This window comes from Puma concolor, chromosome E3 (genome assembly GCF_028749965.1).
Source record: "Puma concolor isolate L17-30 chromosome E3, mPumCon1.1.hap2, whole genome shotgun sequence".
Classification (NCBI taxonomy): Eukaryota; Metazoa; Chordata; class Mammalia; order Carnivora; family Felidae; genus Puma; species Puma concolor.
Window position 1 is genome coordinate 12,429,429 of NC_141682.1, and position 20,373 is coordinate 12,449,801.

The following is a 20,373-nucleotide window of genomic DNA, read 5'->3' on the forward strand; positions in this document are numbered from 1 at the left end:
GAACCAAAACCAAGAGTCAGAGGCTTAACCAGCTGAGCCACCTCAGGCTCCCCCGCGCCCAGACTTTTAATAGTCCCTGCGTGCAATTGACATCGTGAGCTCAAGACCCTCAGCTGGTTTGCCTATTGATATCGGTGCTCAGGACGTTCACACGTTGTCTTGTTGGTATCTCCAGGAAAGTGAACATTAGGACCATGGTGTCATAGTATACACTTGGACTTCCTTAACTCGAAGTGGGTCAAGTTTTTCTCCGGACCCTTCGGCCACACTCGTGGGGCCCTGTCCCCTCTTCTAGGTGTTCTTCTTCCCAGGAGTCTCAAGACCTCGTGATCCCACGACGGTTCCATTCCAACCAGAGGATCTATTCTAGATCAGCATTTACCTGAGGTGGACCCCAACCCCAACGGTTTGCGTTTGGAACCACCTCTCTCACTGAGGGTGTTAAGGCTTGGGGGGTTTTGTTGTTGTTGTTTTTTCCTTTAGGAAGTACAGACAGCAGATGAGAGGCTGAGGGGAGGTATCGTCTCAAAGGTAGGAGAGGAAGACTTTTCCAGCCCCTTTGAAAACTCACTCTATCCAGCTAAGCCCATCCGCAAATGCTGACATCCTTGAACAGCGTAGGAGTCAAAGGTGGACACGTTGGGATGGGAACACGTTTGTAGAAAGAGAGAGTCCCTGGGGACTGTGCGGAAGTGGTTAGGAGCAAACAAACGAGCAGGGGTGGAGCGGATCTTTCCAGCTGGAGTGTGTATTTATTTAGAGCTTGCACCACATAATATTTACAAGATACTTAGCATGCATTAATTACGCTGTAATGAACTCTATGGCTATAATATCAATGTTCTGTCAGGACTGGAAAATGCCCCCCACCCCCACCCACCCCACCCTTTTTTATCACCTTGCGGGGGGAAAAAAGAAAAATTAAAATTAATTGCATGCCCATTAAATGCTTATTTTTAATAGAAAACTTGCAAATGACGGGCAAATGCAAAACAGGGTACACAGTAAATCAAAAGCAGATAACACACACTTCTAGACACACTCTACTGTTTTTATGAGCATGTTTTACAATCCATTCATTATGCTGTCTGTCCTTTTGAAAGCTTGTGATTATATCGCTCATACAAAGAAACATGTGAATGGCTGTGTAACAAGCCATGAAAATCAGGACAAAACTGAGCATTTCTGCTGCCATTTGAATCCGCCTCCCTCCAATCTCTGCCTAGAGAATTCTTACAGGAGGCTCATCCCTTTAACACCCACTCAAAGCCTTGCAGAAGGGAGCGAACTGGGGAAAGACTTAATATCGTGGCTCATGATTCAAGATGGCGGTTATCCAAAGAACGGCCATCAACCATCCAGTTTCTTCAGGTAGCCACATTTTCTCTGGAGGCAAGGAGATCAGGGTTCTATGGAATGTTTTTCTCAAAGAATCCCAGGTCACCCCCAGACCACTTCCTTCCCAAACATAAGTCATCTTTATATTACCCAGGGCAAATCACCATCCAGACTGTCTTTCTATCATGGGAGTCCCTTAACTCACCAAGCAGAGGGTAACTGATTTCGTTTTCAAAAAAAAAACCAACTTCCTAATTTAATGCAAAATCTTGCCTCTCTCTAAATTCCACTCACGGTTCTAACGTTGACCACCTTTCAAGTATTCGGTAACAGGCTTCTGACGCCTGTGAGAGGTCGACTTTTGGATGGTGTGAAGAATGTCTTTGCCTTGTGAGAGGTCATACACCAAGCGGGAAGTCTACCTATAGATGAGTACAGAAACACTAGGTTCCAGACTGGGTGTTCCCACAGCTGTTCGTGGTGACCCTTCTTTGCTAGGATCTACCCTCTCCCCACCCGCAAGAGGAGAATACCCTTGTCCCTTTCAGATGAAAAGGCTCTCAGGTTCTTAGTTTGCCTCTCAGTGGTAGTCACTTGTCTGGAGTCAATCCCAGTGCGTTTGTGCATTTCCTAATTACAGCTTCCAGTTTTATGATAAATGCAGGGAGCTTCTTTTACAGCGGTTACAACTCGTGATAAGCAAGGCAATAAAAGTATGAAATGAACATCTTATTCCAAGAGGAGGATTACAGACAAGAGGACTAGTTGACATGAATACATGCTGGAAATGATCCAGACAAGAAGAAAATTGAATACATTTCCTAGGTAATGCCCAAACATTGCTTATTTTATGCTATTGAAAAATGTGAAAATTGTACATTGAATTGTCTCCTACTCACACAAAGAAGTACCATGGCATAGTATTGACGTCCCTTTGGGTCGTATTTCTTGGAGCGTGAAATCGAGAGCATTCATATAACAAACATGTATTGACATCCACTTTGTGCCAGACACCTTGCTAGATGCCGGGGACAGGGCAGCTGTGGACACTGCCCTAGAGGTATTCATGAAGGACATAGACATACAGTGATGATTACGATGTGTTGTGTGCTATCATCAGGTCTTTTCCGATTTGCCAAGAAACCACGGAGGGAAGAACAACAAACTCAACATGGCCCAGTTGTGGAAGCCTTCACAGAGGAAATGATAAGCCAGCAGGGTATCAAAGGGAAAATAAGACTGATGAGACAGATAAGGGTAGGAAACATATTCCATGCAGAAAAAGCAACTAGTCAAGGCCAAGAGAGTTACAGAACATGGCAAGTTCAGCAACAGTGTTAGCTCAGAATTGAAATTTAGGGACACGTGAGCCAGAAGAGGAAGAGAAGGCTGCTAAAGTCGTTTGGGTTTATAAGTCATGAGATGCCTTGGATGCCTTGGGATTTATTGTGAAGGAGATACGGAACGATTTAAATTTTTTGAGCTGGAAAAATTAAGGTGATGTTTTTGTGGTCAGAGTAGAAAGCGTGTGGCACTTATAGAAGGCGGAGTGGCAGGGCGACTCAGGAAGCTGAAAAGTTCAATAACCTCAGAAGGTGCTAATGAGGACCCCAGTGCCACATGTGGTTATGGACACAGAGAAGAGGAGAGAGAGGCAAGAGGCAGTCAGGGTGTAGAGTTGTCAATGTCTGCAGGACTGGTAGATGGGGCAGAAGGGAGAAAGGAGAATCCATAAGGATATCTAGGGTTTTTGCTTGGGTGATTTGGTGAATGAAACCATTAACTAAGACACATTGTGGGTTCCTCGTGCGTCCAGCATTTTTAATATTGGTTGCACGGCATTTAAAAAAATTTTTTTTAATGTTTTTATTTATTTTGGAGACAGAGACAGAGCATGAGCAGGGGAGGGACAGAGAGAGGGGGAGACACAGAATCTGAAGCGGGCTCCAGGCTCCGAGCTGTCAGCGCAGAGCCCGACGCGGGGCTCGAACTCATGAACCACAAGATCGTGACCTGAGCCGAAGTCGGACGCTTCACCGACTGAGCCACCCAGGCGCTCCACGCTGCATTTTTGGTGCCTGTGGGATATGTATCTGAAAAATTTAGAGAAGGCAGTTCCAAAGTTCCAGAACGAGGTTACTGGTAGGTGATCTTTGAAATCACGGATGTAAACAAGGTGACCCAGAGAGACTGACCATTTAAACCATGGAAACACATTTAGGGGAGGGGTAGAAAGGAGTGAATTCCAAAACAAGACGGAGAAGGCAACGTTCCAGGCATAATAGGAGGAACCAGAAGATTGTGGTGGTGGTCAACAGGGAGGGCTAAGTGCCTGCAATCCCGACAAGCTGCACAGAGAACCACTTCTCAAATGTCACCCCCGAGGGCTGTTCGGATTTCCAGGGTTCCCTTTACTAAAGTCCAATTGCACTTGTCCCAAGATTGGCCTGACATCCTCCAGTCCTGTCACTTCTCTGAACTTTGCTCTTCGGCCACAACCTCAGGAAAAACGTCTTCAGACCCTCCCATGATACTTTTCTTCCCAAAGACCCAAAGGTCTTCAGACTTCCCATCGAGGCACTGGCCCGGCACCCATACAGCTGCGAGCCTGGGGTTCTCAGCGTGTGCTCCCAGGACCAGCAGCCTCTGCAATTCCGAATCAGCCCTACTGAATCAGACCCTTGGGGTGAAAAGCAGCAGCCCAGGTTGTAACAAGCCCTCCGGGTGATTCTGACGCCCGCTCCAGTCTGAGAGCCACAAAGTAAACTGTTGGTTGTATCCTCCTAAACGTCGCAGGTTCCCTGAAAAAAATGTGCAAAGACTTTGATAATGGATACGTGGACTCTGCGATGCAAAGTTTCTAATGTTTTTTTCTTCTTCTTCTTCCTCTTCCTCTCCTCCTCCGCCTCCTTCTTTTTTTTTTTAAGTAGACTCCACACCCAAAGTGGGGCCCAATGCGGGGCTTGAACTCACAACCCAGACATCAAGACCCGAGCTGATGTCAAGAGTCAGACGTTTAACTGACTGAGCCACCCAAGTGCCCCTCTGATGTTCTCGTCTTAAATCACATTACTTTTCATGCATAGACGGTATCTGGGGTCTAATCTACACGGTGAATATTTCTGAGTCTTTGGGTCCTTAGTTAAATGGGGGAAACTGGCAGAGGGTAGGGTGATTAGCTGTTCGATTACCAGTCGCTGGTAAAGGAACAGTAACTAAATGCCAAACTTGTGTAACGGGAATCTTTTTCTTCATCTTTTGACATGATGATGGTTATCATTGGCTTTAATGTGTCTTTATTTTACACTAAGGAATATAATATATATTTCTTTGAAATAATTGGACAGTGAATTTTTTTCTTCATTTATTTTTTTTTATTTTTTTTTTAAATTTTTTTTTCAACTTTTTTTTTATTTATTTTTTTTGGGACAGAGAGAGACAGAGCATGAACGGGGGAGGGGCAGAGAGAGAACTTTGCCTAAAGTCGCCATTGCCTAAACACAACCGGCTTGACCAGACAACTTGAAAATCGTTGTCCGGTTTTGACTCTGCAATTTGATCCAATGTGGATTACTTAATCATATCTCTATGCGCACTTTTAGAGTCTAGTTTCTCCTTTCGTAGAAATCCACATCAAGTCTTATATCCCTACAGGAATTGCAACAATAAACATTCACTGGGAGAACGGAAACACAGCAAGGTGCGAAGGCAAGGCCCTGGGATAGAAATGGCATCTGCGTTGTGGTCCGCTCAACTGCACTAACAGGTTTTTTAAAATTTCAGTGAGTTATTTCATTTCCCTAAGCCTCAGTTTCCCCATCTCTGACATGCAAATATATATTACAAGCCTTGTTATTCTCAGCCCTGACGAGCATGGATTGAAGGAGAAAAGAGAAGCAGAAAACGAACTGGCTGTCTGGCAGTTTCCACAGGCCTAACCGAAATGCCCACGAACGTCTTTGGAAGTTTCTGGAAGATCCAGGCGGGGGCTCCATTCCAAGTGAGCAGGAGTTGATTTATGATTTAGTCCGAGGGCCGTGAGAAACTCAAGTGTCTAAATTGCTGTTTCCTTGAAATTATTCCGTTCTGGTGAACTCAGATGAAACGAGGCAAAAGCAAGCTCTTCTAGAAAATCCCGGCGAAGTAAAACTGCTGATTCCCACGAGCCTCCAACGTGCCCCTGATAAATCTGCTGACACTACCTAAACCGGAGCCTCTCACAAGGTTGACAGGGGCCCCATCAACAGGAAGGGGGATGTGAAAATGTCTCCTGACCTACATTCCGGGTGCTCACCCGGGTCATTTTTCTATCAGTCTTGGAAAACAGACCTAGACTGATGTCACACCCTTGTTTCAACCTCCCTCCAAAGTGACAGCAGAAACTTCAGTGCTTGGAATACAAGTTTCAGGCTTTCCGAGAGTCTCAGGGGATGCCAGACAGTCAAGGGTACTTGAAAGCTTCCAGAAAAGGGAGCTGAAATTAGTGGCTAAATTGTAAATTTACCAAGAGGCCCATTTCAAAGGGACACATCCTTGGAAACCTCAGCTTTTGGAAAAGCCTCGAGTCTTTCGACAGCCAAACCTCATCTGGGGGACAATTGGAGGAAAAGAACACAGTGCTGTGGCATCGAGATCCAGACTTTTTTCTCCCGCAAAACGGGGGTTAGAAAAGTAGCCCTTTATTTTCCGAGAATGACTTGCGAGAAGAGTGCCGTGCCTCTGTGGCGGGCTACCCTCATCCTCTGGGACACGTGCCTGGTCCGTGAGCCAGGAGAGGGGGCTTCCAGACGGTGTGGGAGAAGAGACGTGGTTCCAGACAGCAGGAGAAGGACCCTCCTCTCTGCCGGTCAGGTTTGAGTAAGCCTGAAAGGGAGGCTTCCGTAAGTTTTCTAAAAGGGATCTGAGCTGTCAGAAACGGAGGCATCTTTGAGGAAGCTCAGTGTGTGCTTTGTGAGTTGCCAGCACTAGTCTCAGACCAACCCCAAACTAAGAAGAAAATGGAAGAGGGGAGAGGAGGAGAAGGAGGAGGAGGAGAGAGCAGCTAAGTTATCTCTGTCAAGTTAGCACAGTAAGACCACCAAAAGCTGAAACCAGAGGGTGACCAGAAGGTGGGCAAGGTGTCAAAATCAGGTCTCCGCAGGAAGAGAGGGGCATAGGTACAGTCAGGTCTATGAAGGAAGCTGGCAAGATGGGAGGCGGCAAATCAGAGCACGTTGTCTGTGCAAGCCCGATTCTGGTGACCAAATCCAAAGCCCTTTAAATGGACCCATTTTCTCCAGGAAAGCGTGTCATTAGGAGCCAGTAAATATCCAGGCTTACGTCTAGCACAGATCCTGATGTTTGCCTATGATTCTCTTTCCCCTCATCTCGTGTTTCCGGCTTTCTGTTGCTCGATGATGACCCATGCCAAAATCTAGTAGTGTAAAATAACCATTGTCTGGGCCTCATGGATTCTGTAAGTACAGCAAGGCATAGTGGGAATGGTTTGTGTGTCCTCCATGATGACCAGGGCCTCAGGTGGGAAGACGTAGGTGGCTGGGGGTGACATCTGGAGGCTGGAATCATCTGGAGGCTCTTCACTCACACCTGAAGGTGCCTGGTCTGGGATGACCCCGACAGGTTGGGGTCCACATGTGGCCTCTCACGTGCTTGGGTTTCCTCACAGCATGGTGACCTCAGGGGAGCCCGTGGTGGCTCAGGGACCCAAGAGGAATGCTTCAGCAAACAAGAAAGAAGCTTCTTGGTCTAGCATTGAGGGGACACAATGTCACTTCCATTGTACTGCACGGGTCACAGCAGTCATGGGCCCACCCAGATTCAAGAGGAGAGAACACAGACCTCACCTCTCCCTGGAAGATGATGGAAAAAGTCTAGGGCCATGTTTTAAAGTTGACACTCCTCCAGAACTTTCCTTTCCCTCAACCACTGAGACTGGCATAATTTAAGATGGTGGCCGCTCCGTCCACCTGCGTCACCGGGTGACTACAATGAGCAGAACCCCATGACACCCCTGGTAGACGTGTAGCCTGAATGAGAAATGAACGTTTGTGGTTTTATTTTTTTTAATTATAATTCCAGTATAGTTAACATACGGCATTATATTCCTTTCGGGTGTACAATAGAGTGATTCAACACTTGCATACATCACTCATCAGAAGTTTGTGGTTTTAAGTCACTGAGCATTGACTTAATTACGCAGTGTCCTCTGGGCTGCATCGTCTGACTGATCATCTTGTCTCTGATCCTCGGGTCCTTGACCGTAAAACGGGGTCATCACTACCACCTAGAGGGACTACTGGAGTGACTGAAAATAGCGTATGGGTGTAAACTGTCCGGCTCAGTGTTTAACCTAAAGTAGGGCATGATGTTGGATACGATCATGATCACAGACAAGGAGGATGCCCAGCCCTGAGTGAAGTGAAGACGAGGTTAGGTCAGCCCTGCTCACGTGGACCACCCAAAGGCCCATCCCATCGGGTTCAATGGCTTCAATGGCTATGAGCATCCGTCTGGCACCTGCAAGATGTCAGCAGGGTGGCCCCTCGTTCTCGAGACGTCAAAGAAGAGAGAAGCAAAGGATGGGGAGAAGCAGAGTCGTTATGGCTGGGTGTGAATGCAATGGTTGCTGGGATCCGAAACGAATAACGGGTAAGACTTAACCCAGTGCTTAAAATACAGAGGGTAGAGCCAACCACTTCTCTATTTTACCCCTAGTTTTGGTCACAAGCATAACGTTGCGGAACTGAGGTTCCCAAATTAGATTTCTTTCATAACCAAATAACAACCAGGTAGGAGAATCATGTTTTAAATGCTGAGCTTCATTTCCCCCTAGATGAGGAGTTTTGAACACTTTCCCTACTGGGAACCGAGGAAGTGCATCTCATTCAAATGGATGCCAGTCTATGATTGTCCAATTATTCACTGCATTCTGTCTTTGATGGCCCAGATGTTCTCAATTTCTTGTAATAAATTCTTTCATCTGAAAAGTCGTTCTACTCAGAAATGCAAAATCCTCTCCAGTCCGCCTGCCTTTTTTGATGAGCTGGTATAATTGGCCTTCAATTTGCTTATTGTTTTGCAATAGAAAGCCCAAGTTTAATTTCATTTCTGTAAACCTGTAGACAAGAGCCGACCATTCCACTATTTAAGTCATTCTGCTCATTACAATCTTCTTTGGCTGTGCCCACCCCCCATCTCCGTCGTCAGGATGAAATTGAGCAAAAACTTTTCCTTTTCCTCTTTATTTTTCTGCTGAAAAAAAAAAAAGGAAGAATTTTTCCCACTGCAAAATATTTAAATTGGATTCAATCACAGTATTTATTGAACAACTTTTCTATACTCTCCTCTTCTTGAAAAGCGATGTGCAGTTGACCCTCGAACAGCACAGACTTGAACCGTGTGGGTCCGCTTATGCACGGATTTTTTTCAATAAATACAGTATCGTACTGTAAATGTATTTTCCTTATGGTTTTCTTTTTCTTTAATGTTTATTTATTTGTTTTTGAGAGAGAGAGCAGGAGGAGGGGCAGAGAGAGAGAGAGAGGAGGGAGAGAATCTCAAGCAGGTTCTATGCCATCAGCACAGAGCCAAACGCGGGACTCAAACCTGCAAACAGTGAGATCATGACCTGAGCCAAAATCAAGAGTCAGATGCTTAATCAGCTGAGCTACCCAGGCACCCCTTCCTTGTGATTTTCTTAAAAACACTCTTTTCTCTAGCTTACTGTATTGTGAGAATACAGTATACAATGCATGTAATATACAAAATATGTGTTAATCGAGTATCTGTGTTATTGGTAAGGCTTCTGGTCAACACTGGGCTATTGGTAGGTAAGGGTGAGGCGAGTCCAAAGTTATACATGGAGTTTTAACTCCACAGGGAGTCAGCGTCCCTAACACCCACATTGTTCAAGGGTCAACTGTATATGTACATGTGTATGTGTATAGGCACATATATATGTACAACTATATATGTACGTATACTTATTAGCATATGCAATGATTAATTCATTTAATTAATGAATATTAATTATTCATTATGAATATAATTATAATTATTCATAATGAATTATTAATATTAATAAATATATTAATTATATCTTTAGTTACCAATCAAACCATATCAACTAATACTTATCAAGTGCCTCCCGTGATCCCACAAGCCACGTAAGACCTTGTGGTAAATATAGACATGTATAAGATACGTTTCTGGCCCATGGGTCCATTATCATCCATTTGTGGAAGCTGGACATGTTCACGATAAACTTCAGCAAATGACCAATAATTAAATCCATTCACTATTGATTAATTCAACCAACATTGATTAAACACTTCACCATGGTTAAAAACAGATTAATTTTTCCCTGTGTTTACATTTCACGTTTTTGTGGCATTAATAAAACCCCCTTTATTTTTGCTAGATGCTTTTTTTATCCAATTCCATGCCCTGCATTCAAGGAGACGTCCCTTTACAAGGTTAAGGTGACAGGACCATGTGATGTACCTCTGACATGCGTCCTAGACCACGGCATAGAGAGACAATGTCCCATAGCGGTTACAGACCTGGTCCTCCAGCCAAAAGTCTTGGTTCTGTGCTTGCTGTGTGACCTTAGTCAAGTTACTTATCTCCCTGTGCCTCAGTTTCCCTATCTGCAGTGGTCAATTTTATGTGTCAGTGTGGCTGGGCCACGGAGTGCCAGATATTACATTATTCTGGGTATATCAATCAGGATGTTTCTGGATAAAACTAACGTTTGAATTGGTAGACTGAGTAAAGCACCTGGTCCTTCCCCATCTGGGTGGGCCTCATCCAATTAGTTGAAGGCTTCCCTGCATAGAAAAAAAAGGCTGAGGAAGGGAGAAGTCACCCCTCTTCCGTCTGACTGTCTTCAAGCTGAGACATCAGTCTTCTGCCTTCGGACTCAGACTCAGACTGAACATAGACAATCAGCTCTCCTGAGTCTCCGCCTTGCCGACTGTAGATCTTGGGATTTTTTTTTTTTTTTATGTTCCTTATAACGTGTAAGGTTTTGTTTCCCTGGAGAGTGCTAACTATGAGTTTCATTTCTCTGAAGAAGCCCAGCTAATTCACTTTCTAGAACTTTGGGATAATAGGACCTAAATCGTTAAACGTACAATATAGAAAGGGTGCTTAGGACAGTGTCTGACACAAGTTAATGCCTCTGTGAATATTCAACACTTGCTATTAGTCTCCAAGCTCTGACGGATAAAGTTTTCTGGCCATTTATATCTCCAGATGGTTCCAGCGCGGACAGTGCTCTCCTCTTGGGCTGCATTCCCCAAAGCCGAGAACTGGTCCTTCCTTGCAGTACTTAGCTGATGTGTTCATTTTCCCCTTTGGTTCTCTCATTTGAAATCACATCATATCCACTCCGTGGAAAATGGGTCTGTTGGGTCACACCCAGATTCAAACAGAGAAACTAGAAATAATCGGGAATTACTTATACTCGTGAGACGTCAGGTAGGTCTGCGTGGACCATTCTTCCAAGAACATTTTTGGTAATTCTGTAGATAAAAGAAGGTGGTGAAGGTTTTGTGAGCCTCTCTGTTTTTCTTCTCCTTCTTCTCCCAGATGAGAAGAGCCCTCGGCAGACCTTTGTCGAAGAAGAAATTTCCAAGGCTACCAATTTGGATCTCAAAAGCCCAGCTTCAAAGGACCCTCAGTTCGTGACAGGCACTGCTATCTGAAATAAATGTCTGAATAGCTATCAGTTAAGGTTGCACACAGAGCAGATGAAAATAGAGAGCTACATTAGAGATTGCTGTGTGAATTCGAGAGGTCTTTGTCTGAGGACAATAGTAATAGGAGAAAATACTCAGGTTTTCAGTTATGGGCCAGCCAGAGGATCAAACAAAAAACCAAATTAAATCTAATTGACTCAGCAATGCCAGCCCCATTAGTACAGAAAGTTTACACCCCCAGACATCCTTCCCCAGGTCTCCTGGCTCAACTCCTGAAAATGAGACTGGATTACACCCAACCTTACACGTCCGGGTAACTTCCCGGTCAAGTACAATGAACTTTTATTATTTCTAATTAAATAGCATCGATTCACAACCAGAAAGAGGTTCTCCCGTGCCTCTCACCAAACGAGAAAGCCTCTTAAGACTCTAGACGTGTTATCGACAGGAAATGTAGTCTGTTAGTTATTCGAATGTTACTAAATTTAAGCTCTATCATTAGCAACATGACGAAGAAAATAATCATGTCTCGTCCTTTACTACGCTGTTAATCAACTTTAACAGTTTAACAGTAAGGTTTGCTTTCACCCACAACCGATGTTGGCTGCATTTTACTCAATGGGAAGGAAGATCTATCGATATCCATGGGTCTTTCTACTCAGGCCTGCTCTGTTCTCGTATGTCCTTTGTCCACGGAAGGCACCAACATTCACGTAATCCATCATCTGGGACACCTCCCCCTCACATCCACGTCCAATCAGTCACGAATCCTGATAATTCCGTCACCCACATGGCTTCCATACCCACCCCTGCCTCTCCTTCACCCTGCATTTATTTCTTCTACGCCAGGAGGAACCATCATGGCGGGTAGCCCCAGCAGAAAGGCATTCCGGGAGTTCCCAGTGGAGAGCTGAGAACAAGTTGAGGGCAACGGGGTGGTAGCTTTGGGGACACCGGTGTAGGTGGAACTTTCCAGAGGTGGATACTGGCTTGTTTAAGTCACTAAATGTCACACATGAAAGATAAATGAATCCAAACCGAATGGCCTGATTCAAGGGGGACTGGGCCAAAACAAACAAAAAAAAAGAAGGCATGATCCTGGACAGCAGTCGTATAAAACATTAAGTAGAAGCCAACCCTGTGGCTTCAGAAGTCCTTGGTTGGGTTCAAATAAGATTAAATATCAAGGCAGGACCAGGCACTTTTAACATCAAAGAAGTAAGAGAGCCAGAGGCCAGACCCAGATCAAACAGCCTCTTCCCCAAACATACACCATTTAAAATATTTTATATATAGGGGCGCCTGGGTGGCGCAGTCGGTTAAGCGTCCGACTTCAACCAGGTCACAATGTCGCGGTCCATGAGTTCGAGCCCCGCGTCAGGCTCTGTGCTGACTGCTCAGAGCCTGGAGCCTGTTTCCGATTCTGTGTCTCCCTCTCTCTCTGCCCCTCCCCCGTTCATGCTCTGTCTCTCTCTGTCCCAAAAATAAATAAACGTTGAAAAAAAATTTTTTTTAAATATTTTATATATGTATAAGCCCCTGGTGAAGATCTCACTGGCCACTGTTCCCCAGGAGAGAAATAATCAACAGCTGTCGGAATGATCTTTCTCCTCTCGTTTCTGAATTTATTCAAGCAAGGCACGGGGCCTTGGTCTGGACGATTCTCGATTACGCGTAACTGGAATTGTGTTGCAGTTTCGCACATCACTTTGATTCTCAGAAATGCGGTCTACTAACACTCTCGGGTGCTGATAACTACCAGCAAGCTGGAGGCAACAGCAGCTTTGCCAGAAGGATCACGAGACACGCGGACCGCACGTCACCGTTCGGAAAATGCATTCCAAGATGTGCCTTCCCGTGCGTTATCGTCTACGTTAAAAGGCATTTTCCTTCATTAACAGAGATTGATCCTGGCAGTAAAAAGGAGAAACAAAGAAAACAACGGCTTACTAACTAGCACTTCAGGGTGGAAGGCCCCTGTCTGGGCCTGGCCCAAACCCCATCAGATTCCGTTACCACGTCCGTGCCCACCTGTCAGACCTGAAAGAGCCAGGAACAGCATCGCTGTTGGCTGGCCGGCCTTGGGCTGCCAGAACCCACTCAGCCTGTGTGTAAGGTGGGAACTGGGGATTTGTATCTTTCCAGGATATTCACATCCCTTAACTGATGGGAATATAAATACCCCAGCTCCTTCGCTCCTTGGTTCGGATCATTCTGAAGTGTGTGTTTTATACCATTTCCTGAAGATCCCCTGCAGGCTTAAGCTTTCGTTGCCCACAGTGAGAGCTGGAGTTTTGGCTGGGCTTCCCCCCTCCCCTTCGGATGACCTCCCCAATACCTTACCATCTCTCTGCAACTCCCAAATCAACCAGCATCCCCAACCCTCCTCCCAGAAACTCTTTTTTTTTTTTTTTTTCGGATGAACCCTACACAGACCTTGTCAAAAGTCCCCATGAATATTCTGAATCCATGGACAGCATGCGGCATACAAAAGATGACATCGCGCTAAACCGAACACTTGGAAAACGCATCTGGACATTCATTTTATTCTTTTAGAAGTCTCTCACCTGTCCCTAATAAGGGAATCACTGCTATTACCATTCGTCAGCACGGTGAAAGGCTTGAGCCTCATGGGGACAACGTGCCGCACACCATAAGGAAAAATGAACTCCTTGACCTTGGCCTCCCAGAGTTCACCACGTTGACATTGGAGACAGACCCCAGAAAGAAGCATCAGCCCTCAGCGGAACAGTGGCCCTGAGCTGAGGGAGTGCAGAGGCAAGACTGAAATACTGACCAGTGATCCCCGTAAAGTGTATCCGGACTCAGAAACATACAAAGAACAGAGCCAGGGCAGCCACAAACTCTGATGGCACCACGACCAAATCAGCGGGTCTGCTGTTTGGCAGTTTCCTTTGCCATCACAGGGAATGGGTGTCGGTAGGACATCATCTCACAATGGAAAGCGAAAGAACGAAACCAGAAGCACCGACCCTAGCAAATCGACTGAGATCGCGGCATTTGTCACGAACCTCATTTGTTGTATCAGGAAAACCGATGTCTCGCGACCCTGTTCTTGTGTGACCTGTCTCCGAAGACAGAGTGGAAACAGACAGACCAAGATGCAGGCGTGTTCTTTTGGAAGAAAGCAAAGTTTCCACAACAATGCATCCTAGAACAAAGAGCAGGGGGCTTCCCACAATCTCCGTATCTCTGCTTCACCGCGTTCAGTGCCCAGACGTTCACTTGAGTGTAAAATCAGCTATCCCTACTCCTTCTTCCCATTTTCGAAAGTGAGCAAGATAGGGGCGCCTGGGTGGCGCAGTCGGTTAAGCGTCCGACTTCAGCCAGGTCACGATCTCGCGGTCCGTGAGTTCGAGCCCCGCGTCGGGCTCTGGGCTGATGGCTCGGAGCCTGGAGCCTGTTTCCGATTCTGTGTCTCCCTCTCTTTCTGCCCCTCCCCCATTCATGCTCTGTCTCTCTCTGTCCCAAAAATAAATAAACGTTGAAAAAAAAAATTAAAAAAAAAAAAAAGTGAGCAAGATAATCTTAGGATAAAAAACAAAAATCGAGTTTTTTGTTTTTTGGTTTTTTTTTTGTACTGTCAATAATAAACAGATGAAACTTGTTTCTCTGAAAAGCTGTCTGGAACAAATACATAAAATAGTTTTCAGAAGGATGGTGATACATTGGGTGGTGGAATCAACGCTGATTCCTAATGGGCTTGTCCAAGATCCGTCGGCCACAGGGGGTCAGGGCAGAAATTTACACAGCAGGCTGCTATTTACTTAGACAGCTATGTGCTTGCTGTCTGAACAATCACACTTCTTCAAGCCTCCTTCTGTGTAGCATGATTCCTCCTTCTTCAGAAGGGTTTCTATTACACATCGATAGCAAGATCCCAGAGCAGAAACAGCTACAAGACCTTGGCCCCAGGGGGCCAGGTGTGACCCAGGAAAGCCAGGGAGAGAGAAGCAACCCCCTCCGACTCCCAAGGCTTATGCACACAACCATACAGCTCTCTCCCCCAGATTGTCCTCTAACAAGCTGAGTACACTCCCTGTCTCCAACTTCCAAGCCCCCCGTTCTTTCTTTCTGCTTACTTCCGTTGAGTTGTCACCTCTCCTGGTCTGCAGGAACTGCTCCCGTCAGAGTCATTCACAGCCGCCATGTTGCTGAATGCCGTGGCGCATCCTTAGCCCACATCATATGTCACGAGCCCATAGCACTTACCAATGGTTACTCACTTCCTCTCCATCAGAGGTACTTCCTTCACTTGGCTTCCAAAAACCAAGACTCTCTAGGTTTCCTCACGGTTTGCCTTTCTGCTTCCTTTGTTGGATTCGCCTTCTTCCCCACACTCTTATCATTGGAGTGCCCGGGTCTCAGGCCTCGGTCCCTTCGCCTACAGTTCTTCCAGACCTCAAAGTTTTAACTGCCATCCAGATGCCAACTCCAAAGTCCATACCTCTAGACTAAGCCTCTCCCCGGCACTCCATACGTGTACATGCCGCCGTTACTCAACATTTCCACTTGGACGTGTTCACGTGTTCACTCGGGCCTTCTGACTTCTCTGCCTGCAGGTATCCCCCATATCAGTTGATAGCATTCACATACTGGATTTTTCTCCCATCCCATCACCAGCCCATCTGCAGATCCCCCTGGATCTTCCTCTTTGTTGTGTCTGGAATCTGACCCTTTCTCACCACCTGGTCTGAGACATCATCGTCTCTGTATTGTAACTGGCCTCCCTGCTTCCAACCTTGCCCCTTCATTTCATGTTCCAAACCGAGCTAGAAGTATCCTTTTCCAAAGTCTAGCCCACCATGTTCATACTTGGATTCATACTCCCCAGTGGCTCCCATTTCACGAGAAGAAGAGCCAAAGTCCCTCCAGCGTCTGCTTAACAGGCATCACCACACCCGTCTGCCCTCTTTCTCCATCGTTCTCCCAGTCCTGACTCCAATCTGCCTCCGTGGGCCTCTGGGCTATACAATGTAGTTGTTTATCATGGCCCCTGCTTATTATCTTTCTCCCTTGCTAAAATATAAGCCGCACAAGGGAAGGGATGGTATCTTTTTGGTTTGCAGATATATCTAATGCCAACGTCTAGAACAGTGGCCAGTATATGCCAGGAAGTCCACAGATATTAGTCGATTTAATCATACAAGCAACCTAATAACTCGTCGGGAAGGAGAGTGGGAAACAAAGAAACAAGGAAAATGAATGGAAATGAGACAACGTTCCATCCAGAATGACCTTTATTTCTGTGCTTCCCTGAGTCCACATTATTTCTCCAGCTTTTCCTAGGATTCCCTGCAGGAGGATCCTATAAATACACCTCCTATCCCTGTGTTAATTTGCGTGAGCCCCATTTTTCCCACCACCAACACGTCCATAACTAGAACGATCACGTTTCTCTCCTCCCTAGGAGTCCATGGACTCTGCTTATGATTTATTAGATCAAGTTCAAGGACAGCATCCACATTGAAGGCTCTGTGCCATGTGGGCGAATCTCCCCGCCATCTAAATCCCATTCGACTTTCCAGGGCTACCTCTTTTAAGAAAATTTCCTGACGTCAATAAAACACATCTGCTCTACTGGACACTTTGGGATTTGATTAAGCTTCTCAGATGAGATGTTCGTGTTTTCCCTTGATTGGGAAATTGTGTGTCTGGCTACAATAAATGTGTAAGCCACTTGAGGGGAGACACAATAACAGTAGCTGATATTTACTGAGACCTTACTAGGTGTGTGCACTGTTCTAAACTCTTACCCATATTGTGCCATTAATCATGGCAGCAACCTCGTTAGGAGAGATGTTCTCTTAGCTTCACTTGCTGCTGAAGATACTGAGGCCCAGAGGGTTTTCATAGCCTGCAGGGTATTACAAAGCTGGTTACCAGATGAGCTAAGATTTGAACTTAGGGCAGTCAAATCCCGTTTCCCACCCTCGTAACCACAGAAATTTCTCATCGATGCCCTATAATAATACAGAGGTGGTAGTCAAAATACATCCCTCTTCCTCAGTATGGCCCACAGACAAGCAGTTTCAGCATTCCTAGGAGCTCGTAAAAGTGCCGAATCTGCTCTCCACCTACCTCCATCCAACTCCCCCCATCAGAATCTGCCCTGTAACCAGCTTTCAAGGAATTACAATGCACAGCAAAGCTGAGAGACGCTGCAGGACTTAACAACTCAAATTGTATGAGTCATCATCACGCAGAAGGAGGAAGGTGAGGAAAGGTCCCAGGGAGGAGCTGGGGAGTCAGAGTAGGGGTAGAATGCTGGGTGAGCGAAATCATGGCTTTGGACCGTCTCCGATGAAAGTACGTTATTTTTCAACCACAATAGTCGTTGTAAGTACTTACCAAGTAAAGATGGGTCTCGCAGTGGACGAAAGCGAATGGGTTACAAGTGAGTTATGTCTTGGCCCCAGCTTCTCCGCCTCCTTGGCATCCAACTGGAGCTTGGAGACCCAAATCCCACGCACGGAAGCATGAACAGCTTCATCTAGGGTTCCTAAGAAGGCGAGCTGAGCAGAGGTGGGCCCGACAGTGGATCCTAATATCTCAGCAAGCGTGGGGCACGGGAAACAATACCCGTGACTTGCCACAATTCTCTAAGGGCTGCTGGGAGTTTCCATATGTCCTGAACCCCAGCTGTGTGGTGCCGCGGTCAACAACAGGCCCACCGACCTGCTAGTGTAGTTTGTGTTCCAAATACCTAAGCAGTCAGGGGCGCAGGCGAAGGAACAAGTGTTGGAATCGCGGAGGCTGAGTTATCAGCAGGTGTTCCCAGAAGACAAGCTCCGGGGGGCTCTGAACCTCTGCCTTCACACATTTTTGCAGCTAATAGGCCCTTTCAGTGGCAACCAGGCTAGCTGCAGGGTGACTGCTCTAACAATGCATGTGTTTTCCACTAATTAGCGCATCATCCTTATTTTGAAATACTTGATATGAAAACATTCCGTTGGATCTGAAACCCATTCGCCTTATCACAAAAAATTTTCTCTTCTAACTACACTTTGAACAACTGCAAATTTTGAAGAGCTGTAAAAGTGATTCTAAATTTTTTACCACCTACCAGGGTGAATAAACGTTCCTGCCAATGATGAGTCTCAGAAATTTGAGAAGATCGTCTTCCAAAGGTCAGTATCAGGAAGTGAGGGTAGACTTGTCAAGCATAAACCTGATGTGAACGATTATGTTCATGAAGGGTCATAGCTGAGGAAGAGCCAACCAGGCCAACCCACCTGCAGGTAATAACTGTCAACTGTGGTTGTCACACAAAACAAATTGTGACCTGAAGGCCCTGGACAGTGGACAGAAGCAGGCACGTCCCATTGGAGACTCCCCGCCCCCAGGAGAGTAACACAAAGTCCTTATTTTCACAGTTTTTAGCCTGAGGCCAAACACAGTTGGCGCGAAGCATGGAACCATCTAGGTGTAGCTTTCCGTCCAAGGGACCAATTAAATCTGGGTCAACTGTAGCCGCTGGAGAGAGAGGGGCAAAATACCAGAGATGCCATCCGTAAATTCTGTCCTTCCGTAACCCTGGCTAACCTCTACACCACGAAGGGCATGGAAACGAAGCACACCGACTCAGTAAAACACCAAGATCTGAATTGAAATGGGACTTACCCACCAAGAAACAGCGATGAACAGGAGGTTCACGTCCACGTGGATGGCCCGCCAAACCAAACCAACTAACACTCATCAGAGAAAGATGTAAAAATCCGCTAGCTCTGCATCTGCATATTCATAATGTTGAAGACATAATAACAAATGCATCTGAAATACAAAGAAACAGGAAGATGGAAGACGCTCGCAAGAGAAAATGGACTGTCGTCAGTTCCAACATAACCCAGATGTTAGGATCAGCAAACCTGGAGTTTACAAGAGCCGTTATAACTACTATGCTTGGTGAAGTGATCCACGCCAGTCGTGAGCAGCAACGACAAACACAGGACGTGACAGCACACACACACAGAAATAATAAAAAGAACACGGAGATGAAAACAATGGAAGTCTTTATTATTTATTTATTTATTTATTTATTCATTTATTATTTCCTTTGAAGATGAAATTTGTTGTCAAATTGGTTTCCACGCAGCACCCGGTGCTCCTCCCAACAGGTGCCCTCCTCAATGCCCGTCCCCCACCCTCCCCTCCCTCCCCCCACCCCCCCATCGACCCTCAGTTTATTCTCTCAAGATGAAAGTCTGTAGATGAACAAATACAATACCTGAAATTTTCAAAGTCTCTGTGGCACCGTTGATGTATTTTTTCATGAAATGGTACAATATTCACCATAAACAAATGGCAGAACTTAAGAATTTACATTGCGACCTCTAAATGGACCACTGCAATGTAATGCAAGAAGGAAAGTTAGAAGCCAAAAAAAAATGGATTTCTAAAAATAACCAAGTGATACTCCTCCCCCCAAAAGAGAGGAAGGCAATAATAAACAAACAAAAAATCAAAGGAAACAAAAAACTGAAACTAAATTGGCAAACCCATACCCAAGGATATCAATAATTAAGTCAACATTATCAGTTACTTTGACTTTTGACTTTGTTGACTATCAACAGACTTTGATTAACAGGGCACCATACCCAACAACAACAAAGCAGTCTTTCCAAGGCATATGGCTCAGTTTCCAGACCACACCCTGGGCCACAAGACAAGCCAAAACAACTTTTAAAGTGTTGAAATCTTGGGGCACCTCAGGTCATGATCTCACTGTTCTGAGTTCAAGCCCCACGTAGGGCTCTGTGATGACAGCTCAGAGCCTGGAGCCTGCTTCGGATTCTGTGTCTCCCTTCCTCTCTGTCCCTCCTCTGTTCATGCTCTCTCTCTCTCTGTCTCTCAAAAATAAATAAAAATTAAAAAAATAAATTTTAAAATGCTGAAATCATACAGATAGGTTGTCTAATTAAAATGGAATTAAAGTCATAACGATAAAGTATCTAGAGAGCTCCAAATATTAGAAAAACCAAACAAAATACTCCTAAATAATCTATGTCTCATAAAACCTAAAAAGAAAAAAGAAGTGTTTGGAGCTAAATACTAATTCAACATACAAAAAATTTGGGAGATAGAGGTAAAGTTGTGTTTAGGGGGAATTGTATAACTTCAAATTCGTAGAGAAGACGGTCTAAATTCAGTTCTCTAAGCTTCTAACGTAAAACAAAAACAAAACAAAAACAGAAACAGACCAAAAAAACCCCAGAAAATAATACCCCAGATAAGTAGATGGAAAGAATTAATAAAGATGGGCAAGAAGAAATCAGTAACATTGTTAAGGGACAAACAATAAAGAAATCAATGA